The sequence below is a fragment of the Prionailurus viverrinus genome, chromosome F1 (genome assembly GCF_022837055.1).
Source record: "Prionailurus viverrinus isolate Anna chromosome F1, UM_Priviv_1.0, whole genome shotgun sequence".
Taxonomy (NCBI): Eukaryota; Metazoa; Chordata; class Mammalia; order Carnivora; family Felidae; genus Prionailurus; species Prionailurus viverrinus.
The window spans coordinates 40,559,455-40,577,729 of NC_062577.1; the positions used below are offsets into that span (position 1 = coordinate 40,559,455).

Sequence of the window (18,275 nt, forward strand, 5' to 3'; positions counted from 1 at the left end):
GTGCTTGATTGCTAGAATTTTTTTTTTAAGTTTATTTTTTGGAGAAAGCACAAGTGGGGGAGGGGCAGAGAGAAGGAGACACCGCATCCAAAGCAGGCTCTTGTGTCATCAGCGCGGAACCCGATGGGGGCCTCCAACTCGAGAGCCGTGAGATCACGACCTGAGCTGAGATCGAGGCAGATGCATAACTGACTGAGCCACGCAGGCACCCCCGTTTGCTAGACTTTGCACAAATCCACACTCTAAAGGTATCACAAAAATCAGTGCTATTAGAAAGATTGCAGGTTGTTATGGGTTTGGGGATGCAGGGATAATCTCACTACATACCTTCCCAGCCCTGAACTCATGTGGTTAATACTTTCTTTTTGCTTTGTTTCCTCTTCAAAATAAAGCATGGGAGTTCACTTTGGTCAATAAATACTTATTTGATGTTAATCTGAGCCAGATCCTGCTTGGCACTGGGAATAGCACAGTGAATCAGGAAGCTCCCTCAGTTGCCTGCGGTCTGCGCTGGAGGTAGGGATGGGGGCAGTTTGCACACGGGCCAGGCAGTGGCAGTGAAGGAAGTGGCTTTGGTGGTTCCACGTGACTGTGACCGGAGCCAAGGGTGTGATGGGAGAAGTGCCGAGAGACGGCCCTGGGGTGTGATGCGGGTGGGCTATGACAAGCCAGGAAGGTTGAACCTTATCCTGAAGGCAGTGGAGAGCCATTTAAGGATTTTAAGCACGAGTGTGACATCTCATTTGCATTTTGGGGAGCTTTGGGTACATTGTTGAGAATAGACTGAAGTGCCGGCCAGAAGCAGGGATAACAGGGCCTGGCAGCAACCTGGGCTGGAAACAATGTTCCTAGAGTGATGGCAGTGGACCTGGCAAGAAGAACAGTAGATAGCACTTACTGAGCGTTTAGTGGGTGCTGACTGGGCATTTACTAGTCCCATCGGGTATTTAAGGCTTAGAGGAAGTAAGTAACCTGTCTGAGGGAATGAACCTAACTGACAGAATCGAGTCAGTGGTTAAAACTATTGTGTCTGAGACAAGAGCCCAAAAGAAGAAGTATGTGGAGTTGACAGAAACCCAGGCGGAAGGGACGCACTTCCTGAATGAATGCCTGGGGCTGTGAGGGGAAAAAGGGAGGAGTCAGGGATGGCTTGGGCAGTTGGTGGATGGCGGTGCCACCCACGGAGGTCTAGAATATGGTAAAAGGGGAGGTTTGTGGTGGTGGTGAGGTAGGAAAAAGTGATGAGTTTTGGACGTGTTGACTTTGTGCGTATGAGAGATCCAAAGGGAAATGGAGACACCTGGGCTGTAAATACTAAGCACATGTCACTTATCTTGTACTTTGTAGGTCCCGGGGACACTGTGCTGAAACTGAGGAACGTGGTCCTTGCTCTCGTGGCTTCGGGAAACGGGCTAGGCAACACGTAGGGTTAGTGTCACGCGTGGTCTGTTGGGGGCACACGTGCTGCTGTGGGAAATACAGAAGAGGGGCCTGATCTAGTCGAGAGTTCAGGAACAGCCTCCTTGAAGAGTCGAGAAGCCGAGAGCTCAGGGAAGGACAGGGGTTGGGAGATGGGGGAGCATGGAGGTAAGAGCAAACAGGCAAGGGCCTTGGAGCTCATGGTATCTGGCAGACTGGAAAGTTTAGTGTGGTTGAAAGCAGGGAAGGAGAGTGCAGTCCCGCGGGGGAGGCAGTTGGCGGAAGGGTTTGAAGAGAATGGAGGAAGTCCGGGGAAGAGGAGAGAACAGACTAGAGAAACTTGCTAGGTGATTGCCTGACACTAGCGGGTCTCCGGACCAGGGCTCCTCAGCCTTAGCATGATGGACATTTGGAACTGGGAGATTTTCTGTTGTGGGGACTGGTGTCCTGGGCATTGTAGCATCCCTGGCCTCTATTCACTAGATGCCAGTAGTGCCCCTTCCCCAAGAAAAACTGTCCGCAGGCACTGCCACATGTCACTTGAGGAGAGAATTACCTCTGGCTGAGAGCCAGTAAGCCCAGCCGCTGAGCACTTCAGGAGAAAAATCAAAGAACTTGCAGATTGCTGTTACGACGCATTCATGTCCCCAGCCTGGGCTCTCAGTTCTCCCTGGTTCTCCCATTCCCCTAACAGTTGAAGTGATGTTTCTACCCTCGAAGCTAGGAAGGAGAAAGTGAAGACAAGTTATTATTTGACTTCTCTAAGTCTCAGCTTCGTCATGGGATAATAGATGTTAAGTCAGCACCTACGAAGTGTTCAATAAATGTTATCTATCATCATTATTTCTGGGAGGGGCTGATAGGAAATGGACAGGCTGAACGAAGTTGAAAGATGTATGGTAGGAGCGGACTGAGAGCAGGAACGACAGGCCGCTGTGTTCCGAGATAGACTGATGTTCTTTTTTATTTTTTAAGGTTTATTTTTGAGAGAGAGACAGGCAGAGCGTGAGCAGGGGAGAAGCAGAGAGAAAAGAAGGCATAGAATCGGAAGCAGGCTCCAGACTCCGAGCTGTCAGCACAGAGCCTAACGCAGGGCTCCAACTCACGAACCGCGAGATCATGACCTGAGCTGAAGTCGGACACTTAACCTACCGAGCCACCCAGGCACCCCTAGACCGATGTTCTAATCAAGACTTCCAAGGTTGTGATAGATGGTGTCATCAAATCATCTGCCACTTCTCTCCACCACGCTCCAGAGAGGGTGGGTAGTGCTCTGTGCCCTGGTGGCACCAGGCCTGTCCATGAAATGTCAGCGGGAATGAAGTGTACTGCTTCTGAGCAGAGGTTTGGGGGGACGTTGCGAGGGTCAGTCAGGGCTTCTTCCCTCAGCATGAGGCTAGTGCACCCCAGAATGAAGGCTGCCCTGCAGTCTGGCTCCAAGATCGACGAGAACAGGGAGCAGAGCTGCGGCTGTCCTGCAGTGGGCAGAGAAACAAGACTTGGGGGGTGTGCCGCTGACTTAGTCTGAGCGGACTGGCACAAAGGTGGGACAATCCCAGCTGAGGGTAGGTCCCAGGCGTGGCATGGAGTGAGCAGTTCAAGCATCATGGAAGAGGAGTTTTTTGATGTTGGTCAATGAGGAAGGGTCCTGTGAGGCTGGGGGTGTTGGATGGGTCATTCCTGTGGCGTCGATATCACCCAGGATGTTGGCAGGATTGTGGGAACCCAAAATCGATAACGAGTGAGCAAAATATCTGGAAGGTAACCAGATGACACTATAAAGGAGGTCTAAGTCTCAAAAGAGCAGAGATTTCTGTGTGGAGGGATAGTAGTCTGGATGAGGTCAGGGAGGCCCGTCTCCTCTACTGAAGGTGCATGAGGTTTGGAGAAATGACTGCCAAGGTTCCTTGGGGGAAAGCCAGGTATCTATCAATCATCTATTTATTTTTGAGATAGTGTGAGCAGGGGAGGGGCAGAGAGAGAGGGAGACACAGAATCTGAAGCAGGCTTCAGGCTCTGAGCTGTCAGCATAGAGCCTGATGAGGGAGGGGCTCGAACTCACGAACCATGAGATCATGAGCCGAAGTCAGACACTTAACCGACTGAGCCACCCAGGTATCCTTTAAGCCTTAAAGAAACAGAGGAAAGCAAAAGAGTATATGGATGCAGGCAGGGGATGTTTACCATGAAACAGTTCATAGAGTCGTAGTTCGTAACTTGCTTGGGGTCAAGGGGTGGGTGCTCTGGATCGCCTCTTGAGAGAAAGGATATACACGCATGTAAAATCTTACGTGCAAACCCAGGAGGTTTTGACTACAGTTTAAACTATAACGAACGCATTTGGTCTAGGTAACCCCATCTTGCCTCCTCGCACTCTGGGACTCTTCCCTTCATCGTTAACCTTTAAAAGAGTCACTGGTGGGAAATAAACCATGCATTCGAATCAAGTTAAAGAAATGTGAGACTTCCTGGGCCCTAAATTGGGAAATTTTAACTCAAAAACTCCAGCTTTATACTGCTCAAAACTGGGTAAAGCTGCTACCTAAATATGGGATGCATATTGGCAAAAATTACATCCACTTTCTTCTGTGTGTGTGTGTGTGTGTGTGTGTGTGTGTGTGTGTGTGTGTGTGTGAAACACTTGTAACCGTCGGGATTTCTGGAATCCTTGGCACTGAATCAGAATTGCCAGTTAGCTACTTGCTGGGTGACCTTCGGCAGTTCGCTTAATGTCTCTAAGCCTCAGCTCACTGATCTGGAAAACAGAGCTGATGGACAAATGAGCTAATGCACGTGAGGTGCTTAGCACCTGAGACTTCCTTCCACTTGCTTGCATCAGAGCTGGGGAGGCGGCTTCCTCAAATAGGAGCCTCAAATCTCCGGCTTCTAACCAACAGACATAACCTGTACTGTCCACCAGAGGGCACCAGTAACTTGTAAATCTAAGAGGAATGTTCCTTTGCCCTTAATTGAATCTGCCTGAGGATAACCCCTTAGGTTCAAGTCTTTATTTAAATATTCTTGCTCTTGGTGCCTGAAGGAATCATTTGCAAGATTCCTCAAAATGCAGAAGGGAAATCTGAAGTAAGAAGTTTAGGGTAATTGGTGCTCTTACTCTACATCAGCCATCAAGAGAGTTCTATTAACGTTGTTTTATTTTGTCCATTTCTACCATCCATTGTCTGTCTCTTCAGACTATCTGTAACCTAGTTACAAATTATTCTCTCAGTAATAAGTTGTTGCTGGTCCTTTCTTCCTGGTTTGTTCCAATGAACTGAACTGCTGTTTTTCCCTTTGATGTGCAGCCTCCCTCCTGTTTCCCCTAGTCATGGCCAGCCTTCCTTCCAGCAGTGGGGGCTGGGATCCAGTTCTGATCCTTTTGCCTTACTGTTGAGCCTCAGAAGCCATTTCCCTAAATCCCTTTGAGGTGAGAGTCTAGTGATGGATGGGGACTCATCACAAGAGGCTGTGTTCTGGGGGAGGAAAAGCCCTTTCTCCATCTGCTCCATCTGAGGAGGGGAACAGCTAGGAAAAGTGGAGGCTACCAGCCACTAGAGCCTTCCTCAAAATGTCATGGATTTCAGGGGAGCAGTGATATCCAGGGTACCCACTGCTTACTCTTTTTTTTTTTTTTCTTTCTCTAATTTGAGAGAGAGGGAAAGAGAGCAGAGGAGAAGGGCAGAGGGAGAGAGAATCTTAAGCAGGCTCCGCACTGTGTGGAGCCCCTACACGGGGCTCGGTCCCGTGACCCAGGGATCATGACTTGAGCTGAAATCAAGTCGGACGCTTTCTCGACTGAGCCACCCAGGCGCCCCTGACCATCCCCTTGTCTAGATGGGTTGTCATGGCTGACGTTTGCCGTGTGCTTCGTATTGGGTCATCTATCAGTTCGGTTTTATGTCATGTGATCGCCACAACAACCCTGTGAGAGAAGTGTGGTGTTGGGCGAGTGGAGTGGACTACCCCCGCACAGAAGCACAGAGAAGCTAAATGAAGGACAGGGAAGACTTCGCCAGGGTTCCATTCCAGTCAGCACTGGAAGCATTCCACAAGGCCAAGTTTTGTTTTGTTCTGTTCTGTTTGGTTTTGTTTTATGGACTGTCCCTTGCATAGCAGGATATTTAACATCTCTGGCCCCCAAGCCCTGTCGTTAAGGTACAAATTATACCTTCCAGAAACCCCAGAAGGTACAGTACAGGTAGGTGGTCCTGCCACCTGTTAGAACCACTGACTTATATGCATGGTCACAGGAAAAAGGAGGGTTAAACAAATTGCGTTGCTCCTCTGGTTATTTTTACGTTAATGAAGGTCGCTAGATGAAGATAACAGAACAAGAGGAAGGAGATCCCTGGGGGTGAGCAGAACTCTGTAAGGGAAGAGGCTATATTACAAAGGAAGGGAATGAGCTCTAGACCAAGGCGATCTTCCTTTCTAATCGCTGCTAAAACCCGGAGCGAGGACAGAGTCTGGCCTCTCAAACTCATACCTTTAGAGACCAATCGGTTGTCGCAGACCAGGATGGCAGCCGGGTCAGGGGACAGAAGGGAGTGCCGGGGCTGGAGCCGTCTGGACAGCCGGGCCTACACAAAGGGTGTTTTCATGTGGTAGCGTGGGCTCATTGTTGCCAGCCTTTCTAATATTTCCAGAGAATCCACCAGGCCAGATTTTTAAAGGAAATCTCTCTATCGTAGATATGGGATGTAAAAGCAGTTCTAACATTCGTTTGGCCGATGGATGGCTGAGTCGGTTGAGCATCTGACTCTTGATTTCAGCTCAGGTCATGATCTCACAGTGGTGAGACTGAGCCCTGCGTCCTGCCCTGTGCTGCTGTGGAGCCTTCTTGGGAATCTCTCGCTCTCTCTCAATAAATAAATAAATACATACACATTAAAAAAAGAAAAAAAAAAACATTAGGTAGGCCAAGAAAAAAAAATGCCTGCAAGTGAATTTGAATCGTCTTGACTTGTGAGTCAGGTCGTCTTTGAGAGGCCATTCCCATCAAAGGTGCCACAGTGTATGTCCACCGTGCTGGTGACAGAAGAGATACAGGTTTCAGTATACACAAAAAAGAATTTCCTCCCCATCCCAGCTGCAGACAGCCGCAGGGCAGGCTGGGCAGAGGACGAGCGGGCATTCCTAGGGGCAGTGGGACCCCCAGAAGCTGAAGCAAGGATTCCTGTGCCATCTTTGGTCCTTTCTGGATCTGAGATTCTGGGATCCTGGGGTTGTGATTCCTCGAAGGCAGAGCTGGGAACATGGAAACTCTAGAGCTTGGCCAGTGCCTGGAGTGCGACCAGCTCAGGCCCTGTCCTTCCCCCTGATGTATAGGAATGGGGAAGAGCTGTCCCTGGAGTCCCTGCTCCCTAGAGGCCCTTTGTCTTGGTTCTCAGTACCTGAAGTTTACACATGCAAGCTGCTCTTACTGTCTCGCAGCCAGTGGGTCCCTGACACCAACTGCAGAGCTAAACAGCCAATTTTCCAGCCCAGCTGTTCTGCTACACTGACTTTAAGCTTAAATGCACTTTTCTTTAAAACCCATCAGGAGCTGTCTCCTTCCCTCTGCTCATTTTCTTGGCGTTAATCCAGCAGAAAGCAGGTACTCAGGATAGCAGTACTTAACGCTTAGAATGCTGGGGCCCGTAGGTCCTCCATCGGACTCCACCCACCTTCCCCTTTAGGGCCACGATGGGACGTCCATCTGGTTTGTAGTGGAGCTCCCAGTTGCCAGTGCCTGTGCCCTCCATGCTCTCTGGGAAGGGGTCTTGCTCTCTGGTTGGGCAGCCTGTGCCTTTAAAAGCAGTGCCTTTGCTGGTTTTTGACTTGCAGCAGTGGGATAGTCAGATGTGGGGGAGGAAGCAGGGCTCTGGCAACCAAACTCCTGCTGTGGAGGAGTTGAAAAGCCAGGCTGCAAATGTTACTATCTAACATTGCTAGGAAATCTCTGTTCCCATTCTTCAGATCTCTGGCTTCTCAAGTCCGTAACCCTTCTCCTTCTGGGCTTTGCTTACATCCCTACATCCGGCATTGGGGCAGGCTCTTGGGAAGGGAGGTGGTCCCCAGCCCTGTTCCTTGCCCTTCTGGTCCATGTGCCAGCATAGACCAGGTTTTAATGAACCTCAGAATCTTCTGTGCCACAGACGGGGAGGACCGTGTAGGTGAAGGCTTTCCACAAGCCATGGAGCACAATGCATGGAATCATCTGGAGACTCGCCCCAGAGAAGGTCCTGGCTCTCCTGTCTCAGCCTCCCTCTGGCATCCCCAGGACTCAGTCCGTAAGTCTCATTTTCTTCTCCCGTCTCTCTTCAGCCTCACATCCGGAGGCCTCGTCCAGGTTAGGTGCTCATCCTCCACCAGGACCAGGGGAACCCTGATCGGCTGGGGGACTTGGGAGGCGGTGCTCAGCACGGCCCTCAGCCACTTTACCTGTTACGCAAAATTTCAGAATTGTGAATGGGATCGGGGCTTCTAGATTTTAGGCTATCACAGATGAATAAGATAAACAATAACAAAACCCAAGAACAGCAAAAGCCGAAGCTGTATTTATGAGATGGAGACTCAACCTAGGGTTTCCGGCCTTTATTTCATCAAACGAGTACATTTAAAAAGCAACAGCTAGTAACTACTGTCTAGGACCACCATGTTTTCAGAAAGGAAAGGACATATGAATGCCATAAATGTATGAAGGATGTGCTCTGCTATGAAGGACTGCCCTTTGAAGGGCATCCTAGAACTCTGTGGGGCAAATGACCTCATTCTTGGTTTTCGAAAGTCATCCCGGAGGTGACATCGTTGTCACGGACTTCCTCCGCCCTCAGATGTGACTGGCCCTGGACAGGGTCCCCCTTCCCACTCTCTATGCCCATCTCTGTCTTTTCTGCTCCGTCATGAAAGGAGGGTGATTGTCATGTTAGGACAAGTTGTGAGAGCCTTTGAAATGGGCAGAAAAGATTGTTGTTGGCTGTCCTGTCTGGTTCCCTCTGGATTATCTTTGTCTTCCTTTGTCTTTGAACAAAACTGTAGGAAACTGATAAGAATGCAAATGATTTTGCCCAAAGAAATACAAATTGTGTCCAGAGGAAATGCAACCGATTATTGCCCTGCAGATATCGATAAGCTTGCGTCTTTGGTGCCTTAGGTGCAGTTTCCTGATGGCTTATGTATGTATCTGCTCTGGATTCCCCAGCACCTGTGACCTCTTACTAGTTCCCTCATTAATTGTTGAGTGAAATGAAATCATTGACCTGTGTTGCTTTTATATTTGCACAAGGGTCTTGATGTGACCTTTAGCGCAATTGTCCGTCCTCAGCAACTACCGCTGAGAGATGTTGTAGGAGTGGAACGAGGTCATGGGTAAGCATACACCTTGCCTTCCGCCGCTGGGACAATCCGTGCTTCCTCCTGCGTTTGGAGCCCCAGGGTTGCCCTGTGTTTTCACAAACAAATCAACAAACAAAATCTTCTCATTAAACTTTTCACATTGCAGTATTAGGGACCTTGATGTCCCCGGGACTTGCACATGTCATGAGAGGATCTGAGGAGGAGGGAAACAATGCTGACCCAGAGGTCTGGCTGTAACGGAGGAACTCCAGGGGAGCACAGTGCCTGGTGCTGTGGGTATTTGGAGCCAGGTGCCTTTAAAATCACCTGTCCTACTGGGGTTCAGCTGCTGAGGACAGTTTGATATCCTTCCCCTCGCCCTCTTTCCAGTGTCAGAGGCACCAGCCTTACCACACTAAGGAGGGTCGTTTCAACCTTGTAACCAGGATCTTAAAATATATATGTTTTAAATCTTCTCCTGACATCTGTAAGGTGGGTGTGTTTATTCTTGTTCTTGATGATGAGCAAAGACAGGTTAAATGTCTTGCCCAAGGTTGTACAGCCAGGAAGTTGTGCCAGGATTTAAATCTAGGGTCTGAATTCGGAGCTGTGGATTTGAGCCATGGAACGGTCCTTCTGGTGAAAACTCTTTTCCCTCCCGGTGCGCCTTGGTGGCTCAGCCGGTTAAGCGTCTGACTTTGGCTCAGGTCATGATCTCACGGTTCATGGGTTCAGGCCCTGCATCAGGCTCTGTGCTGACAGTGAGGGGCCTGGAGCCTGCTTTGGATTCTGTGTCTCTCTCTCTCTCTGCCCCTCCCCCACTCATGCTCTGTCTCTCTGTCAAAAATAAATAAATGTTAAAAAAAAAAAAGACAAGACTCTTTTCCCTCCCCCAATCCCATCACCACTGCTAAAATCCTGTGTTACACGTGGGCCAAGGCATTGCTCCCGTTAACATGGAAATGACCTGGAAGGCATAGCACACTTGTAATGAAAATAATGTCAGAGACAAATCGATCCAAGGGTTAGGGCGCAGCCAAAGAGGAGCAGGGGCAGGTGAGCCGGGAGCTCCCGTGGGCAGGGGCCTCTCTGCTCAGTGGGGATTGAGGCGGGGGGGGGGGGGGGTGTTATTTGACCAGAGAAGGAAGAAGCCAGGGAGGGTCAGACAAGCAGGTTGGTGGGAGAGCAGTGAGCACTTACTCCCTCTCTCCTCAGACCCTGATAACTGGGAGAAGTACGCAGGCCTCAGGAGCTGAGGAAGGCCAAACCCGATCCCTGGCTTTCTGAAGGTTAACCAGTCGGAGCTCCTCCTGTGCGTTGGCCTGGAAGATTCCATGGCCTGGGCCAGGTGTGGCAGGGCTTGTGGACGCTGGGATGGCCCTTGATGCTATGGGTCAAGGACGATGAGTCAGGCCAGTACAGCATCTCTGCCAAGCTGGAATATAGGAGGCCTGGGCACATGAAGTCAGGTAAGTGGGTGTCTTGGTGATGGATGGGAGTTTCCCGGCAAGTGTGACCTTTCCTTCCGCTGAGTCCAGCTGGACCAACCCTGTGGCTCCAGGGCCCCTTGTCACCCACTGATTGCTTTGTGATTAATGCACAAGTCCCTTATTCCCACCTCGTGTCCCTGCTCTATGCTCCCCCAGCTCCCGTGGCGGACCCTGCTGCACTTAGGCAATTTACTCAGAAATGATCGTCCCTAGAATCTCTCCGCATGCTTGGTGGGCAGGTAGTGACCAATGTCTGTGTGTGACTCCCCTGCAGAATTCAAAACCAAGGACAGACATGCCAATCACAGCATTAGGGGAGAGACTTAAAATACCTGCAGTGAGTCGAGCAGGGCCCAGAAGAGGCCAGGATCTGTCCTGCAGGCATCGCCCCTTCTTCTCTGCACATTTTTGAGCTCAGCAAGAAAGCCATGAGTTTCCACCTGGCAGTCATTCACTGGGGCTGCCTGTGGGTCCCAGTGCCGTTTCACAAAGGACAGGAAGCCTAACCCCGGTTTGTCTGGGAACCAGAGAACTGCAGAGGGAGGAGAGGGGCCCAACCCTCCGGTCCTAGCACCAAACCAAGTGAACCCCCCACCAAATATACAGAGGGCGAATGGTCCCGAATGGACAATCCGCTTCTCAAACAGTGTTTTCACCTTGGCCTGGGGGCCCAAGCACGTAAAGTGGGTTTCATGCTGATTTGGCTGCATGGACTTTCTAACTTAACCAGAGTAGGAGAGACCGAATCACGTGCTGTTAACAGTCATTCATTCAGCAAATATTTACTGACTCCCAGACAGGAGAGAGGGCTGGTTTGTGTCAGTTCCCTGTGAAGAGCAGCATGTTCCTCATGCCTTAAGCGCTGTAGCAGAACGTTTGTCCCTGTCCCCCATCCCCCGGAGGGCCTCCCTACCTTCCTCAACAAGGCAGATGAAAATGTTTTTGTTCAGGTCAAGAAAGCTTTCTAAGGTAAAGGATAGGGGATAAAGGCTCTATTTGCACAATAAGGCCAGGGAAATTTGTGAATTCCTTCCAGGGGCCAAATGGGAGCTTTGGAAAGAGATTAGTCTTGGCGGTAAGGTGTATTTGACCTAAGGCTTTTTAGGAGGAAGCGTGTGCTGTGAGGACGGGAAGCCTGCAGTCAGAGCCGGGAGGCCTCCTGCCAGCAGCTCTGGGCCCCGAGCTCAGCCTTGGCCTCTGCAGAGCTGGCGGGCACCCCTTTCCTGGTACTGCACAGAGGAGGAGGGTATCCAAGGAGTGCCATGTGCTTACTCCCTCATTCCCTGACTCTCTCCACTTGCTCCCTCCACACCCCTCTCCCACCAAACTCCTCCCTCCCCATCGAGGGTCCATGCCCCCACTCTCATATGTGGCCTGGAGAACCGTGCACAAGGGAATGCTACCGGGTTGTGGAAGCAGGCGTGGCCAGTGGGCTGAATGAGTGTGCCTACCACCCTTTGGAAAGGAGCCCTGGCCAGCTGGTCCAGCGGGGAAGTGGTCATGGCAGTGATAATGGCCTGTGCTTGCATAGTGTGCTCTTCTAATCAGATATTTGCTCATATTAGTTCATCAACAACAACCCTGTAAAATAGGCCCGGTCATGACCCGATTTGACAAATGAATAAGCTGGGGCACAGAGAAATGACTTGCCGGGTGTCACGCAGCTAGCAAATGGGGACAGAGATTCAAATCTGGGCAGTTTGCCTCCAGAGTCCACCTACTTAACGACTATCTATTCTGCCCTCTTAGATGAGCATTCTCTTCTGTTAGGCTGTTTTGGATGTGAGTGACAGAAATGTAACCCAAGGACAGTCCAGACAGAGCAGCAGTGGCAAAGGCTCAGGGCCCAAGAAAGAAGGTGGGTGGTCAGGGAGGGCTGTAAGTTACTGGGAGCGGAGATGGAGAGAAGTCACAGCAAGGGTCTTCGGTTGAGTCAGGTGCACAGAGGCAGGGGCCTTGCAGCAATGACCCAGAGCTGAGGACACTGGTCAACTTGTCCCTGTGGCTAGTCGGGAGGAAAGACACCAGGGAACCAAGTGTGGCCTGGAACCGGGGCTCTCCTTGGCCCGCGTTCCTCGTCCACTCTTCTACTTCTGACTCTCCTCTTTACTCATCTACTTTTTATAGTTTTCTGAGTCTTTTTCTGCTTCCAGCTCCCCTGGAGAGCCAGAGCTCCAGGGAAGGAGATCTGATCTGTCTCAGCTCTTTGCGGAGGGCAGTCTCTGGTACAGATTAAGCATGTAGCTGGACACCCATCCCCATCTATGTCCTGTTCTTTTAACGAAAGATTCAGCGGTTCCTGGCTGGTTCAGTCGGTAGAGCTTGCTACTCTTTTTTTTTTCATAAAATGTTTTGAGAGAGAGAGACAGAGACAGACAGACAGACTGCAAGACAGGGAGGTTGCAGAGAGAGAGGGAGACACAGAATCCGAAGCAGGCTCCAGGCTCTGAGCTGTCAGCACAGAGCCCGATGTGGGGCTCCAACTCACGAACTGCGAGACCATGACCTGAGCCAAAGCCAGATGCTTAACTGGCTGAGCCACCAGGGGCCCCAGAGCTTGCTACTCTTAATCGTGGGGTTGTGAGTTCGAGCCCCACGTTGGGCATAGAGATTACTTAAAAACAAAACAACAAAAAAAGATTCAGTAGGAGGGGTGCTGTGCCCGGGGCTGAGGGAGTGGATCCATGGATCAAAGCCTTTCTTGAGGGAGTCTGTTTTTTGATTTATTTTTTTCCTCCTTTGCTACTCCCACCCCTCTGAGTTTTACAGTTGGAGTTTTCCCTGACCCTCCACAGTGAACTGACTTAGAAGACAGAGCTCCTCTCCTGCACATCTAGCCACCCACCGTACTGAATGTGGCTTTGGGGGTTGGAATGACAAGATGGCCCGGGGGCCTGGACAAGTCTCTATCACACACTGGATGGCTTCCTCTCCCTGCTTCTGCATGTGAACTTGAGCAAGCCATTGAAACTTCCCAGGCTTCTGCAGCCTTAATGTGTCAGGCAAGGTTATCTGTGACCACCCCTCCCAACCTCACACATAGGGATTGACAGGCCAGATGGGACCGGTAGGAGACCCAGTGAATAGAAGCCCAAGTTATCTCCCCCTGAGATGCCCAGGTCAGAGGGCTCACCCCCCCCCCCCCCCCCCCCCCCGCCGGAAGAGGGTCCAGCTGTAAGTAGCTTCTGGCTGTTTACCTTGGCATCTGTTAGGCTCCTGTGGTTGGGGCATGGGGGAGACACCGGAGAGGGGACACTAGAGAGGATACAGTGGCAGAGTGGGTAGGGGAGGGGTAGAGGCTCTGGGTCAACACACTTGGTGGATATGGGGCAAAGCTGCCATGAACACAGCCTCTTCCTCCTCTCCAGCCAGCTGCTGTGCTGACAACCAGGGGCAGATGGATGAGGGGCAGATCTGTTTGGGAAGCAGGAGGCAGAGGGGAGAGGGCAGGGTAGAGAGCAGTGCTACCAGCCAGATATCGTGGGGCCTGTGTCCTAGGAAAGGCAGGGAGGTCCTGGCTTGAGATTTGGCCTTAACTCCCTCTGCTGAATGCCTGGGAGCTCCTGAGAATCGGGGAGAAGGGGTCTTGGAGACCTCAAGGACAACTTCTTTATTCCACAGTGAGGGAGAGCAGACCGGGAGAGGGAGAAGGTCATGCTCAAGGTCTCAGAGCTTGTGGATTGCAGAGCTGAGAGCTGATCTGTTCACTGAGGGTTTTAGGCATTTCTGATCATCTCCCAGAAGGGTCACCCCCAGTCCTAACCAATACATGAATAAGATAAGGTGCTCTGGCTGTGACTTCTGATGGCAGGGGCCTTCAGCCCTTGACATCCAGCCTATTAGGCGGTAACTCTGTGCAACAGAGGCAAAAGTAGAGTAGGTCTGGACTCCGCCACTGGCTCCCTATGTGACCTTGGCCAAATCTTCTCCCTTCTCTGGGCCTGGTTTCCTCATCAGGGGTAATTATTCCTGCCGTTTTGTGTTGACAGATTCAGAGTCTAAAGTGGGACATTCTCTTATTTCAGATATCTGCAACTTGATTACAGACTGATTCTTAACCCAGCCTGATGAGAGAGATTCTTAACCGTACCTGTAAAATTTAGGAGGTCTGGGGTTCACTAACCCGCGTCATTTTTCTGGGAACCCAGGCCGGCCCTGGAGACCACAGGGGCAGGCTGTCTGAGTGACGCGAGGCTGAGAATGCCCACCCCTGTCCCAGAAGCATGCAGGTCGGTGGATCCCAGAGGTGAAAGGAGTTTACATTTACTGAGAGATTTTTTTTTTTTTTAATGTTCCTTGTTCTCTGTATGTGTTATTTCATTGAAATGTCACCACCGCGTCAATCACTACCACTGAGCTCATTTTATACATGAGGAAACTGAGGCGTGGATAAAGTAAGTACATCCAGTGACACAGCAAGCAAGTGGTTCACGGGGCTCCAAAGCCTTGCACCACGCGGCTTCTCTATCCTCTGCCTCTGCTGGCCAGAGGGGGCGCTGCAGAGGCCTCGGGGCAAGGGCGCCCCCTGGCAGCAAAGGGGGCTGCCGTGTCCTGCCAGGGGCTCTGCCAAGGCCTTTGCCAAGGCAGCTCTCAAGCCGCCCCCTCCTTTCGGAAGCCTCCTCGAAGCCCCCGGGGCGAGGGGTTCCTGACTGTACTTCCACAGCGCCTTGCCTGGGCCTCTCTTATAGCCTCTCCTCGTGTTAGTATGTTTATGTTCTTGCAGTTTGTAGGAAACGAAGTCATACTAGGGCTTCTCCCTCATTACCCCGCAAAGCGCTCCGGGACAGGGACTGCGGCACGCATCGCCCATGGCACCTAGTAGAGGCCCTGCAAAGAGTGATAGGTGATCAATGAATATCTGCGGCATGAACACTTGATAGTGACCCTTCTGAAGATGGTCAAAAGTGATTTCATACACATTATCTTATGGACCCATCCATTCGCACCGTGTGGGCTTCCCGGTAGCCTGCCTAGACTTCACTAGAGGTCGGGGTCAAAGACAAAGTAGATGCCTGTCTGCACAGGGAGCTCCAAGTTGTGGGGAGGAGGTGGGGTGGCAAAGCCAAGAGCCTAAGAAAGGGACAAAACAGAATAAGAACTGGAAACACAGACCACGGCAGGAGGCGCAGCTCAGCACGCGTTTGGGTGAAGCCCAGAGGGGGCCCCCCAGCCCGGTGTGGGGGGGTTGTCAGGGAAGGCAGCAAGGGCCGGGGACACAGGGTGGGGCTTCGCGGCCAGGCAGGAGTGCGGCAGCCAGGGGAAGGGGGTGGGGGAGGCTGGGGGAGCCTCAGGGGAGCCCCTGGTGGGGGACTGGGCACATTTAGTAGCTGAGTACGGCAGCTGCCTGGCGTGGAAAGGGAGTTTTGAGGACGTAGCGGGAAGAAAGAACGGGAACGACACCTTTGACCTGAACCTGAAGTGCTTTGTGTTCCTCAAATCCCTTCCGCATCTATGATCTCAAATTAGCTGACAAACAGCAGCGGCTGCACCCTGAGCGCTTCCCTGCACAGGGCTGCTCCTCGGGCGCCTGTGTGTGCCATCTGCCTGAGCTCCGGCCATAACCCTGAATGTAGGCGCTGTCACCACCTCCTCTGTGCAGAAGGGGACGCTGAGGCCCTGAGAGGGTGGGCTGCTCCAGGAGGGGAGGAGTAGTCCCTGTCATTCTCACGCCGCAGTGGAGGACAGGACAGGTGTCTGGTCCTGGGACTGGAGCTCAGGCCTCTACGTTCCCAGCCCAGTGCTCTCCCCCAGAAGTTTCTCTGCCCCCTCAGATCACGATGTCTGGACTAAAGCCAACAGCCAGATTGTGAGTGGACATCAGCTCAGGCCGCCCTGGTGTTTCTCCACCGATGAGCTCCCGCCTCTGCCAGAGGGGCCAGGACGTCACTGCCGACCGCAGCGACCTGGGCTTTGAGTCAGCCAGTGGTTCAAGGGCAGAAACCATTCCCTCCCTCCTGGGCACACGCTGCCCAGGAGGTTCCACCGCAGGCACCCGGGCTTGCCGCTCATTTCAGTTGGCAAAGTTAATCCAGCGAACCCGAGTTCGTAACAGTCTCCAGTATCCCTTCTGGTGCTCCCTGTCCCCTCCACACCCACCTGTCCTGGGGCTCTTGGTCACCAGGGAAGCAGGGGCCTGTCTGTTGGTCTTCTCCAGCAGGACGCAAACTCAGTAGTCCTGCCCTACCCATGAGGTCCCCGCTTTCCTTCCGTCCTCAAAGTTCCCCGGGCTGTGGTCTGCAGCATGAACGGTCTCCTCTGTCCTGCTTCTCCCTTTTTTGAACCTTCTCTAGTGACTTACTTCTGGGGAAGGAATGTTCTTTGCGGCGACAGCTGCAGTTGTTCCAGACTGCAGCGACGTCCTCTTTCGAATCCTGGTTCCTGAAATGTTTTTTGCTTTTCCTTCTCTTCCTTCCTTAATTGCCTCTCTTGTTCTCCCTTCCTGGAAGGAGCTCAGAGCACAATGGTGACAATGCCCTTGGCCCCTGAGCCCACCACCTTCCCTGAAGCTACAACTAGCCATTGACCCTCTAGTTGGTTGCCCAGTCTGTGACCTACTTTGCCCCCTGCGTGCTCCTTTCTACCATCTGGCTCTGTGAACCCTAAAGTCTTCCCTGGTGACCCCCATTTGTCACCTCACATGGTTCTGGAATGAACCTATGCTATCTATTCCTCATGCTCACAGATCCTCAGCCACTGAGGCAGGGACCAGAGTAGATAGGTAATTGGTTCTCAGAGTAGTCTGGTTTGGATCCTGGCCACTGCCCACAGCCATACGACCTTGACCGAGACTTCACCATATTTCTTTGAGGTGTTGTGCAGAGATCATGTGATCCAAATTTTAAATTACATTAGTACTTAAACAATAAGCTTCAACAAATGGTAGCTATTTATTCACAGTAACAGCTTTTCAAACGATTTCTGGGATTGTAAATTTGAAAGTGGTTGGAAATTCCAAAGTGCTTCCCCTTTTCAACTGGAAACCCTATGAGGGCAGGGGCCTTGTCTTTTGTCCATGATGTCTGGTACTTGGTAGACCCTTAATGTCCACACAGCAGTACCCCCCTTACCCGTGGTCTCACTTTCTGTGGTTACTTGTGGTCAACTGCAGTCGAAGCAGATGATCCTCCTTCTGACCTGTCATCAGAAGGTCAGTAGCAGCCTAACGCTATGTCACAGTACCTACGTCATTCACCTCACTTCATCTCATCACATAGACCATGTCAAATCATCACAAGAAAGATGAGTACAGTTCAGTAAGAGATTTTGAGAGAGAGAAACCACATTTACCAAACTTATTACAGTATATTATTATCATTGCTCGATTTTGCTCAGTTATTATTAATCTCTCACTGTGCCTAACTTATAAATTACTTTATCAAGGCATGTATCTATAGGAAAAAACAGGATGGATAAGGCTCGGTACTCTCTGAGGTTTCAGGCATCGCCTGGGGGTCCTGGAACATACTTCCCGTGGATGAGGGGCAGGGGACTACTGTATTTATTTTTGGATGAATGAATAAATCTATACTGTCTTCAATCCTGCTTCTAGGATTCCTTTTGAGTGTTCATTTTTTCCCTGATTATAAAAGTAATACATGTTCATTATAGAAGAGTTAGAGAATAGTTTCAAAACCTGGGTAACAGAAACTAGCTGTGAGCCTACTCCCTCGAGATGGCCACGGTCAACGTTTTGATAAATTTCCCTGCTGCCTTTTTTCTGGGCTTATATATATTTCAAAATTTCTGTATCCTGTTTTTTCAGCTGACCAAATGAGCATTTCTCTGTGTTATTAAATAACTTCCACAAACATAATTTTAAGTGCTGTATATATTATTCCGTGATATGAACGTATCAGAATTTATGTAACCGACATGCAGTGGTCGGATATTCAAGTTGTTTCAGCTCCTCATCATTACAAATGAAGCTGCAATGAGCATCCTTCTGCATAAATCTTTGTATATATCTCGGAATGAAGATTTTTCTACCAAGGATACATTCTAAAAGCCAATGATTGGACCTAAGAGTGGACGTTTTAAGGCCCCTTCTAG

The 18,275-nt window shown here is 50.9% G+C and overlaps 1 long non-coding RNA gene across 1 annotated transcript; it reads left to right on the plus strand.

The window, feature by feature from the left end:
* The first annotated feature begins 2,528 nt into the window (after nt 1–2,528).
* On the plus strand, nt 2,529–11,098 carry LOC125155214 (uncharacterized). The gene is made up of 3 exons (XR_007148092.1): nt 2,529–2,680; nt 7,557–7,691; nt 9,952–11,098. It is a non-coding gene; the product is annotated as an uncharacterized LOC125155214 (long non-coding RNA).
* The last annotated feature ends 7,177 nt before the right edge of the window (nt 11,099–18,275 follow it).